Raw genomic sequence first — 13,196 nt, forward strand, 5'->3', positions numbered from 1 at the left:
GTACCATTAGACTATACATTTGTATTGCACATATGGATATTCGTATGTCTCTAGACACAGAATTGTCACTGATTTCTGCTCTCCTATCACCCTGACCCCAAACCCTCTACGGCTATGTTCACTATCAGAACAGGATGCCAGAAGAAGGGGTAACGCTAATATGCAACCGCATAAGTTTCTTCTTTCTTCTGTACAACTCCTGCCACCCAGTTATCAATTGCTGAGATAAATCAAATATTTGTAACAGTGCCACCTGGTGATACCTACTGTAATGTTATAGTATGTATTTGGTACACTTCTAAAATAAATGTATTACTTTTTCTGGTTCTTGCCTCTCAGTTTGTGTTCAGGAAACCCTTTAAAATGTTCAGTTTGAATTAGGTGACATTTTCCAGCTTTTGCAATTAGATTTTGACTTGGGACTAATAATTTGACTATATTTTATATGACAAATTATTTGAAGTGATTCTAGCAATTTTTTCTAAAAGTGCCAGCTCTTTATAATTATGTGTCTTGGGACTGTACATACATAAAAAAAGTATGCAGAGGGTTTTTTCCCTACCCTGTGTAGCCCTGAATAAAAGCAAACACAGCTGAAGCCTCTGAATTTATCCCAACAGCATGTATCCCAACTGTGTGAATGGGTCCCTCTAAATGATCCAGTTTCTTCAAGTCCTCAAAGCAGGGCTAAGTTCCCCAGTTAAGAGCCAGGTCCAAGTCAGTAATGTCTTTCCAGGAAAATAGTGCAATTTTCCTTAGTCGCAATAATAATAGTTGGAGACATAATGTGGAATTGTATGGTTCTGAAAACCATGACTGTAATCTCAAGACAAATTAAGGGATAAGATTTCTGTGAGCAATTCAGTAGTTGGTATTTGACCTTTCAGTCAAAATAAATATAAAAGGAGCCTGCCAAAATTGTTTTCTTCTTTTTTTTAAAGAGTTCTGATTAATTTTTTCTCATTTCTATTTCAATGTTATATGGCAATCTGGAAGAAGATTTCTCTACAACTATATTGTAAGGCAGGTATACTTAGAAAAGATTTATCTCACTTTTGGTTACTACTGGGCAATAAGTGGAATAATGTATTCACAAACATGATTGCTAAATCCATCAAATTGATTCAGCCATGTTTGTACCAGACTTCCTTTGCTTTTCCATGTACTTTGGAGAAGCTGCCTTTTGTTACAAACTATTTATGTAAGTTTGAATGTATTAGCATACCAACAGAAGTGTGTATATGCAAACAAGTATATACAAACATGTATGTATATAAGTGCTTTCCTTCTCTTTTTACCCTTTTCCCACTCTTTTTGTCATTTACAAGAATGAAATGAGAGTTAAGTCTGTAAGGCAGCAATAAATCTGATTGTTCTTTTCATATTTGCTAGTCTAAAATCTAGAGTTAATATACATATTTAAATGTGATCCAAAGTCCAGAATTTGAGAGACTCATTACTTTCCATGGGATTTGAATCATTTACTGGCTGAAATATATTTTATGTCTCCGTGTGACAAAAAATACAAACTGCAGTACAGTTCTCAAATAATAGAGGAGTATTTCTGAATGGTAGCGTCATGAGCCCAGTTGCTACTTGAATAATTATGAAAATCGCTACTTGAATAATTAGGAAAATTAAAACATTTATAGAGAACGTACGGGCAATTCGCAGACAGTCTGCTACCTGCAAAAAGACAGATAAGTGTAACAAAAATTAATAAAGTCACCATGTTAAATGCTGACATCCAGTAGCAATAGCTTAAGACTTTTTATGTCACATTTGGACAGAGAGTTGTCTCAGTTCTATTCCTGGCATTCCTAATTACCGATTTGGAAAAAAACAGAAGAGAATTTTTGTAGTGCTGGGACATGAAACAAGTCAGCAATAGCACCAGTTTATTGCAAACAGATATGCAGAAATGTCAATCGGTGATAAAAGAGCTCCGTGATGATTATCAGGACAGATTTTCAGCTCCCCTTTTGGACAGAATTTTCCTGTGTGCATTTATTAGCTCACACTAGGATTTGGTGAGCTGGAAAATCCATGGATTAGGACAGTAACCACTTAATTAATGCACGGATTTATTTACACAGACTACTTCAGGTATTTTTTATGTAGGTAAAAGGTAGGGTAACGCAGTGCAAGGTCACGGTATGTGAGCCAACCTCTGGAAGAGTTACTTAAACCGAGCAACAGTTTTTGAATCCAAAAATGAAAGCATTTGTCCAGTGCTCAGAAATATCAGAGCAAAGGCTTTTTCTGATGTAACTGAACTCTGTGGCCAAACTGAGTGGTCATATCAATAGGAATTGCACCTTCATATTTCAAAGATAAAGTGTCTGTTATGAAGTGTTTGTAAAAGTAGATATTGTACTGAAATCACCACTGAGAAACCTGGCATTGTAATGGAAATATTGATGAAAACATGCCCATTTTAACATGGGATGTTTTATATTAGCATGCAATCTAATTAAGTCCACATATGATAGATGCTTTCTAAATTGAGACAATTCCCCACCCACAGAATTAACATAAATTTTTACCTCAGAGGTGAACTGAAATCATAGAATCATAGAATAGTTTGGGTTGGAAGGGACCTCTAAAGGTCATCTAGTCCAACCCCCCTGCCGTGGGCAGGGACATCTTCTCATTCAAAAATGAGAAGGAACATTAAAGCTGCTAATGTGCTCAGCTATTTCCTTGCTGAACACTACCAGGAAACCAATAATAATAAAATAAACCTGAAAAACCATTCACGCATCTGGAAGTCCCTCACTTATTTTGTTCCGGAAAATGCAAAATGCTACTGTGCAGTGCTTTCCATCCTGCTTTAGGTCTGTCTTGACAAGGTAACACTCTGGCTTTTTTTTTTTTTTTTTTTACTTCAGTTGTGTCACTTGCTATTAGATATTTCACTCTGGTGATTTAAAATGCATTTGGAGAAACTATTTTCTGTAGATCTGTCTGCATATGCTTGCACAGAGGGAAATGCATGTAAATGAGGAAGTATTTGCACTGATTATAGCAATTAAATCAAAAATACAGAGGAGAAGAAGAATTAAACTGCATGTGACATTGCTGTGAAAGGATTACAGTGTCAGAAGGGAAGGACATAAATTACAGTATGCCACATAACTTAAGAAAAGAAAAAGCAAGCACATTATTATTGATAGTTTCTGGTTTACACACAGATGCACAGACACATGCACATGCACACACATATTGTAACTTATTTTACAGCTTGAAACCAGCAAATAAAATCCAAAACTACACTATGTAAATTTGACTGCAAAAATGAGTCCAGAAAGCAAATGGACTTTTGAGATTGTACTTTTGGCACATTATACATGATTCCTCCCCCCCCCAAAAAAAAAAAAAACCCAAACCAAGTTATTTTACTTTAAGGACCTCTTAATTTTATCAAAGTTGTTACCAGGCAGTTAAACAATAAATATTTCTGATCTGGAAACCAGGGAAATCTCAGTGTTTGACAGAAAGAGGCATGCAGTTCAAATTACTTAATTCCTGCACCTCCTGTAACTATCCACTGTAAATATCCTCAGTCTATCTGACACTAATCTGGAAGATATTCTTGGTTCACCTTTCTAACCTTGACAGTAAAAGCTAAATCTCTGAGCCAACATATGTGTCCAGGTTGGGGGTCTATTGCCGTTAAAGTCATAGTACCTACCTGAGTTTCACTTTTTGCTGTGATTAATTACAATTATCTGAGCAATAAGAATATCATCTCTGAACATATAGGGGCCTATTTGGAGTGTAAGAGAATTCATCTTGTATTTTCAGTTGAAGGCCTTCCTCAAATTTTCTAAATGAACCTCAGCAAGACAAATACATTTTCAAGAAAATCATTTATCAAAAGTAAATAATGCCATTGTGATTGACACCCACTGTTTAACTTATTTACTTTGTTAAAGAATCTATTTCTCATGCCTAGTATTGTGTCAGAAACTTCTGCACACCCATAGAGACTGATAAAATAGAATGTCAAATAATTATAAGAACAAAGTGTACTGAGCATTTCCCCATAATTCTGAAAAGAATGGAATTCACATCAGTGCTGGGTTTGATGACTGTATAATAAGAAAGTCTATTTTTAAAAATAATCAAATTTGTTTTGCAGTGTGCAAAACACATCAGCAATGACTGCTTCAGAAAAGGCACTTACCCCTGGAATCGGACAGGTGAAACAGGACAGGAAGGAGCCTCTCTGGCAAAGAGCCCCACCTTCCCCAGCGAGTAATGGAGAAACATCTGAGCAGCAAAATCCTGCAGAAAAATATTGAGAACACTGTTTTCTTTTCAGTACATCAGAGGATACACTTTAAAAGAGAAAAGAAATCGCAGTGGCCTCTGTTGGCATTAGTGGGAGGAGGAAATAACCATTGACAATCACAGAACTAGGAAACAACAATTATTTTCAACAGTCAATCCATTTTCAACACTCATAACACTGAGCTCACTTGTAAACTTAACATGCAAGAGCAAATGGAAAATTCTGTCCCAGAATCTATTTCTGGATGAAACAGAAAGAAAGAAAGGAAGAAAGAAAAGAAGAAAGAAAGGAAGAAAGAAAGGAAGAAAGAAAGGAAGGAAGGAAGGAAGAAAGAAAGAGAGAAAGAGAGAAAGAGAGAAAGAGAGAGAAAGAGGGGGGAGAGAGAGAGACAGAGAAAGAAAGAAAGAGAGAAATAAAGAGAGAGAGAGAGAGAGAAAGAGAAAGAAAGAGAACGAGAGAGAGAGAGAAAAAGAAAGCAAGGAAGGAAGGGAGAGAGAGAGAAATTCCTGATCCATCCCCACCCATTTACATCCCAAGCAGCTAAAGTACACATAGTGAAAAATTCACACTGATCTTTCTGCTCTTTGGGTAAGGACATACATTTTGCAAAAAAAATACTTGAGAAAAGAGCATTTCTCCATTTGTAGAAAGGGATAACAAAATTTTAAATAGCTATAGCTGTGCATTTTCACAGGTTACTATGGGTAGGGTAGATACTACGCTACTAGCTTTTTTTCCTTCTCGAGCACCAATGCTCTTTAGTATCAGAAGCATAACTATCTGTAAGTTTTAAAGGTCACAAAGGAGGAATATAAGCCACAGTCACAGGGGAAACTCATCTTCTATGTCTAGCAGGTCTTTATGTCAGTTCAGGGTTCTGGGACACAAACAGTGGAGATGACTTACAGTGAAGAATGACAGCTCTAGAGCAACCCCTTCTTGCCTTAGAAGGCTTAATCTCAATCTATAACACAGAGCCCATGTAGGTGATTTAGATAAATGATGCACCAGTCTTCAGGTACTGTGTGAAAAGTTAGCTCTCGTATTAAGGCTTATATCATGGTTAAACATAGAGATTTTATTGAACCAAGAATTCCAGTAGTACAGGTATAATATTGAAGTTGACATATACATTAGCTTTGTGTTATTGATGTTGTGGCTTCTATTTCTTTGCACCTTGAATGTAATGTGAATATCAAACAGAAATTCAGCTGGCATCAAGTTTCCCAAATTGATCACAAGTTAAAAATCTAAATCTTAATTTATTTTTCTAGGTTTTCTGTCTTTGTGAATAAAATAGGCTGTTCTTCAGAAAGACGTTACATAGGAAGGTGGATGTACTAACAATCCTTTTAGAGGGAAGAAAAGCAACTTCATTTTACTCATGCTTCCCAAACGTGGGTGGAAGCTCCTGTAATTCATAGTAATCAGAATGTGGTTAAAATACCTCATGTTTCCCTTAAATTCTATTTCTACTTTGAATAGAGGGGGTAACAGAGCTAAAAAAAACCCTTCTGTCCAAAGTTTTGTGTACTTAGAGAAGACAGAAGGAGAAATTCAGTATTATTGTATGGTGCATATAGACGGAAACAAAAATCCTACCACAGTCAAACAAACAAAAGTACAGGATATCAATTGTATCCTCTAATTGTTAACTGCTAAAATAAGTTATCACAGGGCAACTATGCATACATATATAGGTATACATACCTATACATAATATATGCATATTATACATACATATGCATGCATGTATAAAATTAGACATATAACTGTGAACTTCAGTACAGGTTTTTCTCTCTTTAGGTATACTACAGGTATACTCCCTGTAGTGTAGTTGAATAACAACGAAGTAAAATAAAGTGTCTTAATGTGTGTCTGACATTGTAAGACCCTAAATTTGCTAGGAGTATTATTCATACTGAAGAAATTTGATTCCCTGGTGTCATTGGTAATAAAGTAATAGTAATACCTTTGCAAAAGGTATCACATAACACTTTTTCTGGAGGTAAGTCTGTGTAGTCTCACCTACTGAACTCACTTATATGAATAAGAATGCATGTATAATATAAGAAGCATCTTCCTAAACACTGAGGATATGTTTATTTTAAAATAATCTTTTCTCCTTAAAGGCCAGAGGACCACACCTATGTTTGATACACACTCTACCCAAAATGTCAAGATATGCATGTTGCTTACAAGTGAGGAGCCCCTTAGTCCCCTGGGGTAAGCAAGCTTCACAGTTTCAGATTTCTTTGTCAAAGACATCTCTGAATACTACCAATTTAATATAGACGTACTTTCCTAGGGGCCTGGACATGGGACATCTCATTCTGTCCAGGTAAAACCAAGAATGATGAAACTTGTACTGAGTGTTGGAAATGGATATTAAACTCTTCAACAGAGTAAAAATCCGTCTGCAATTACATTTTTTCCTAATATGCCTGTTTACACTTCTGTTTTTACTGTTGTTAAAAAAAAACGATTAAAATTTTATCCATGTAGTTTACTTGTCATTTCATAGACTATATTGTTCACATACAATCATTGTTCATATTAAATTATCTTTTACAAAAATCTACCTAACTTTCACATGTTGTGTTTGAAACGTGTGTGTTGGACAGTGACACATATCTACAAGTATTCTTCATTTTTCCTGCACACTTCTGACTTTGGGGTAAAGAGCTTGTTCAGAAAATGGAGTTTTATATTCTAAGGAAGCGGAATGTGTTCACTTTTGGTATTAGAAAAGCTAAAATTCCTTTCTCATCGTAATCTGTAATCTAACGTGTTTATAAATACCCTGTCACACTCTGCCTTGCACATTCCTAATCTTCTGTTGATAGTCATATTGACTTCCATTTACACTGCTTCACTCATGCCCATTCATACTGAATCAGGCTTTGTGCTTGGTTGATCACACTGAATGAAAACCATTCTTTGCCTCTCAGACTTTTATATTCATAACCATTCGTATTTCTTTATTCATATTCTCTGCTTCACACATCCATTGTGTATTACCTCAAGGTATTTCCAGCCTGTGTAGCCTTAAAAATTTAAGACCCGATTTGGGGAAAAAAGCATCCATGAAACTGATATAGTTAAGACAAAATCCACTTTCTGGATTTTCTTCTTTCTTGAAAAGAAAAATGGAAAGTTTTAGCGAACTGGAAAAAGTGTGGAAAAATATTACAGTGGGATATTTGTTATGCTGCTCACCTAGGGCCAGTTGTTGATACCCTTATAATGAATAGTTCATCCTCTGAGTATGTATTGACTGAGGATGCTGATTGAGTCAGCTCAAAGAATACTGCATTACTCAGTGTGGTTAAGGATGGCAGAGACTGCCACCCAAGCCTTTGGAGATTTGGAATTGAAAAATTAGTTTAAGTATGTCAAGATTGTATAGTCTGATTGCTAGCCTTAAATTGGGGAGTGAGGGGGAGCTTGTTTTAAATAGAAATATCACTTCTGCTTGAAGGAGTGTTTTGACACCTATGGGCCATGCGTAAGATGTGCTATAATACAGAGGAGCTGATACTTTTGGCAGTATAGAGTTGATATAAAGATGCAAAGACAGATTCCCTCTCCTTTCCTGTCTTAATAGCACTTTCCTGGCACTCTCTGGTATTTGTGATATACTCAGAGTTGAGTGGTAGCGTGCATGACAAAAGGCTTCCAAACATGATACCATGTTACCTTTTTGGTTTCATTATTTGGTTTGCTATTTGCCAGATGTATACTTCAGTTACAATGCAAAAAATGCCAAAACTGAACGTATGTGCTATATTATTAATTATAAACTTCAATGTATTTGAGAGAAGGTTTATATGTTCTGCAACTTTGCATTTTCAGTAAAAGCATGCTACAGCTTATTTATCTTGGCTGTATTATAACCATCCATTTGTCTGTAAGATATAACGACCACTTCATGCAGTTGATTTTCTTCTTATATGTGGGTGGGTTTTATCTCAAATGATCCGCTTTCCATTATCAGGGTTAACATATAAATATCTGATATAGTTCCTCAAATGGCCACAAAATTATCCTTTTTATGGAAATGACACAAAAATACTCTTCAGCCTCAGATTTAATGCTCTCGTCTTCCTCTGTCATTTTATTCTTTTTATTTCCTTACAGCACATGTCCCAGTAGATATTTCTCGCCTTTCACATCCGGATGAATCTAAAATACAGCACATCAGACTAAAAAAGGGGGTAGTCTTATTAACGGAGGTAATTTGCAAGCACAGTAGGAATTTGCTCAAGTTTACAGGGTAGAAATTTTATGACTCTTCTGTGGTCATAAGAAGAAGAAAGGTGTTCTTAGTCATGTTGAGAAAACAAAACAAAACAAAGCAAAACAAAACAAAACAAAACAAAACAAGACATAGCCCTGCTTTGTTTTCTTATCCGGGTAAAGGATGTACTCACCATGTCTGAAATTTCTTCCTTTCATGGGACACCAAGACAAGTACTGGCAGAAGGAAATCTCTGCCAGAAAAGGAGTATCCGAGTGATGTCCCAGCATCTGCTCCCAGTGACTGTCTGTGGTCAATGTGAATTAGGAGAAAGTGCTAGAGCAACTTTATCATCTACTGAAGGAGACAGCTGCCATGTGACCTTTCTAAACCAGACAGGTTAATACTGCTCCCATAAATCACAGTAAGTTGGGGGCCACTGCTGCTTAAGCTACGCTGAATCCACCACACGGTGTGTGGGCCCTTGTTGCTCACACATTTTTGCTATTATGTAAGAAGATCAAAATAACCCTGGATTGTACCATATTGAATAGCCACCATTAGAAGGACAGTAGTAGTGAAATAAAGCATCATTTTGCACGTGGTAATTTTAAATGCCTTTTAAAGCCTCTTAAAAATAAAACACCAGCTGTCAAGAGTCGCAGTTAGGCAGCAGAGACTCAGCAGGCGTTTCAGGGGAAGAGCAGTGTATGCTCCTGGGGTGGCCCCTTGCTTCTTGCAGAGGCACAGAAAACTCCATGGGGCAGAGGAGGGAATAAGTATATATATAAATATATATATATGTTGCCAGATCCATAGCTAGTGTAAATCAAGATGGCTTAATCTGTGCCCTGACAATGTAAAAAAAATCTGAGGATCTCATCTGTTACTGTATCATACCCCCATTCTTCATGGACTTGGAGTAACAGCAGTTTCATAGTCCCACAAAGTCCTTTGCTAATTGCTTGCTTAGAAGCTGAAAAGGGTTTGGGGTTTAGTTTGGCTTGGGAAGAAGGGAAGGGGGTGTTGTTTAATGGTTTGGGGGTTTTTCTTCCCCTAAATTAAAGGGTGCAAACATGAAACCACTTCACAGCCTGTGTGGTTCAAAATTTTTTAACCAAGTGTGTACTGTCAAACCATTTCAGCGGCTCCCAGAAGAGCACAATATAACTAGCTGGTATGAATAATGTTTGTAAATTTGAGTAATAGCGCCTCCTGAAAAACAATGTCTTTTTCTGTATATGTCTTTTTATTACCCGCAGCTCTTTCATCAGCCAACATCTGCTCTTTGATTCAAGCTCTTTCCTTTTTCCCATGCTAATAGCTGTTAACACTGAACCTGCCTGTTACAGTTCAGGCTGTAAACAGCACGGAAATATTCAGCATTGCTAGTGTCAAGAATCTTTAATGTAGTCCCAGACTTTAAGGGTACGTTCAAATAAATAGGAGATCAGCCTTCTGTCATGTTTCACCTTGACATTCCTGAGGCAGCACAGATAACCTGCTCAGTAAAGTGTAAAAGGCATTGAAGCAACAGATGAAAAGTTTGTTTTCTGTAGTTGTGCTTAGTAAAAATAAAATATATTTTCACGATAAATAGCAACACGCCTCCATATAGGTATTTCTTGTCAATCATTAAAGTTCAGCTTCCTATTCGAATCACTGCTCAAATAGTCTTCTTCCTGAAAGGAAGACAAGGAAAAAGAAGAATCCCCTTAAGATGTATCACCAATCCAAACGTGCCTGTGACACTTTGCAGGCCACTGCTCCACCAGCTGTACACGTTTGTTTTAAACCCCCCACTGCATGCTCCACACCACCTTCTGTTTTGCAAAACTTAGTGCTGCACCCATCCAAGTGGGCCAAATTATTCACAGTAATCAAGGTTATTCACTGTAATCTGGACTATCCAGCCTCTGGATATCAACAGTGACACTTGTGGGGCCAGTATAGCATTCAGAGAGATGTTTTTGAAGTGATACGTGATCAGGGCAAGCTCCTGATGTAGTCTTAAGACGGTGCTATTCTTATTGTTCAAATTCGGCTGCCACGTGCATGTTAATGTCAGAGATCAGAGGTACTAAAAATTAAATCAGCCATCTCTAAATGAGGCATTCTGGATATCTGACTGCCTGTAGAACATGAGGACTTCTCTGTGTATTTGGGTCTGTGAATTTGAATTATGTCTAAACCATAGTAACTTCATTAATTTGAATCAGAGGCTCAACTTGGATAAATTCATGCAAAAAAAATTCATTAATGTCTGAATGTTTATCACCTATAGAGGTTTATTTAATAGACTAGACTTAGATCCACTCATTCATTCATCATTCAGTAATATAGACTTTAAAGGGCAACGTGAACACAGTCTGCCAAGAAAAGACCTATTAGTATAGATCTTAGAGTATTACACACTGAGCTGAAAATTGCGCTACCTATACTTTTAATTGATAGGTGGAAAGCCATTGCTATCTCTGTTTCTCATTGCATTGTCCTAATAGGCCACAATAATCCAGTTGTTGTGGAGTAAATGATGCAGCACTGCCAGAGTCTGGATCCCAGGTGAAGAAATCGGTACCTACAATCACACCCCTGTAGCACAGGCTTTGATAAATGCCGTCACAGTAGTGCAGAAGGAATTGTAGGGAGCTGTTTCATTTTGTTTGTTATCTATGAGAATGTCAGTGACTCAATATTGTAGCTAGCTGGTCTGGACAAAAAGTTTTTCTTGCTGAAATGACGTAGAGTAGTCCAAACGGGATGGCGAGTAGGACAGATACATACAAATAACTCCCCGCTGAAAGCAAGGGCTATCTGTGAACCTGTGGGACTTTCTGGTAAGTCTTTAGATATCTTTATTCTGATATAACTTACTCCGGCATTTAGGACCAACTGGCTTTTCTATTGAAGTGGATATTTTCAGTTCTCAACTGACACAGAGGGGATGAGGTGTTGAGTTTTGTGTGATAGAAAAATGAGTGCAATAGCGTAGATGATCTGGTTAATAGGATGCTCCTTATTCTCTAAGTATGCTCAACATCAAAGTTTTCAAGCAAAGATTCATTAATATTAGTTAATGTATCTTCATCTCAACTCCTATGAAGTAGGAAAGTTTGATCTCTACCTCACACAAGTCTCTCTAAATATTTTTCAAGCCTCAGAATTGCAGTGTCTCTTAACTGACTCCAGAACAGTCCTTCTTTCTCCTGCTCCAGGTTCCATTATTCTTTGATGCCTTATTATTCTACCTTCCATCTTTATTTTGTCTGCAGTTTATCTATTATTCCTTTCTTGTTAATCTGATACTTGGGAATACAGTAAGCTACTAAAAAGGAACGAATATATAAATATATGGTTTATTTCTTCATTTATCAGATGTTAAATAATGTATTGATAGTATATTTGTAGTACTTCAGATTCTATTTCTAAATTAATTAGGCATTACACTAGCAGGTCATTCAAAATAAATTCCATTGTGTGCATTTTAATAAAAAATATTTGACTGCTGAAGATTACATTTCATGAGCATTCAACGTATTAATTCACAGAATACCTCACTATGGAATCCTAATGTGGCGTTAATGAAGTTCTATTTCTACACAGGTACAAACAGGCTGCAGTTTATACACGGACATAAATATACACACATATATTCATGCTATTAACAAAAGGTGTGTCTTTAATAGTAAGACCAGTTGTCCTCGGGGTATTCAGCCCCCTGAGCTGGAAGGCAGGGACGGCGAGCAGGATAAACCCCCCTTAATCCAAGAGGAAGCAGCTAACGACCTGCTACGCCACATGGACGCTCACAAGTCTGTAGGGCCAGATGGGATCCACCCGAGAGTGCTGAGGGAGCTGGCAGAAGTGCTCACCAAGCCACTTTCAATCATTTATCAGCAGTCCTGGCTGACGGGGGAGGTCCCAGTTGACTGGAGGTTAGCAAATGTGATGCCCATCTACAAGAAGGGCCGGAAGGAGGATCCGGGGAAATACAGGCCTGTCAGTCTGGCCTCGGTGCCAGGGCAGGTTATGGAGCAGATCACCTTGAGGGCCATCACGTGGCACACACAGGACAACCAGGGGATCAGGCCCAGTCAGCAGGGGTTTATGAAAGGCAGGTCCTGCTTGACAAACCCGATCTCCTTCTATGACAAGATGACCTGCTTAGTGGATGAGGGAAAGGCTGTGGATGTGGTCTACCTAGACTTTAGTAAAGCTTTTGACACCGTTTCCCACAGCATTCTCCTGGAGAAACTGGCTGCTCATGGCTTGGACGGGTGTACTCTTTGCTGGGTAAAAACTGGCTGGATGGCCGGGCCCGAAGAGTGGTGGCGAATGGAGTTACATCCAGTTGGCGGCCGGTCACAAGCGGTGTCGCCCAGGGCTCAGTACTGGGGCCAGTTCTGTTTAATATCTTTATCAATGATCTGGACGAGGGGATCGAGTGCTCCCTCAGTAAGTTTGCAGACGACACCAAGTTGGGCGGGAGCGTTGATCTGCTTGAGGGTAGGAAGGCTCTGCAGAGGGACCTGGGCAGGCTGGATCGATGGGCCGAGGCCAACTGGATGAGGTTCAACAAGGCCAAGTGCCGGGTCCTACACTTCGGCCACAACAACCCCATGCAGCGCTACAGGCTTGGGGAAGAGTGGCTGGAAAGCT

This window comes from Aptenodytes patagonicus, chromosome 4 (assembly GCF_965638725.1).
Source record: "Aptenodytes patagonicus chromosome 4, bAptPat1.pri.cur, whole genome shotgun sequence".
Taxonomy (NCBI): Eukaryota; Metazoa; Chordata; class Aves; order Sphenisciformes; family Spheniscidae; genus Aptenodytes; species Aptenodytes patagonicus.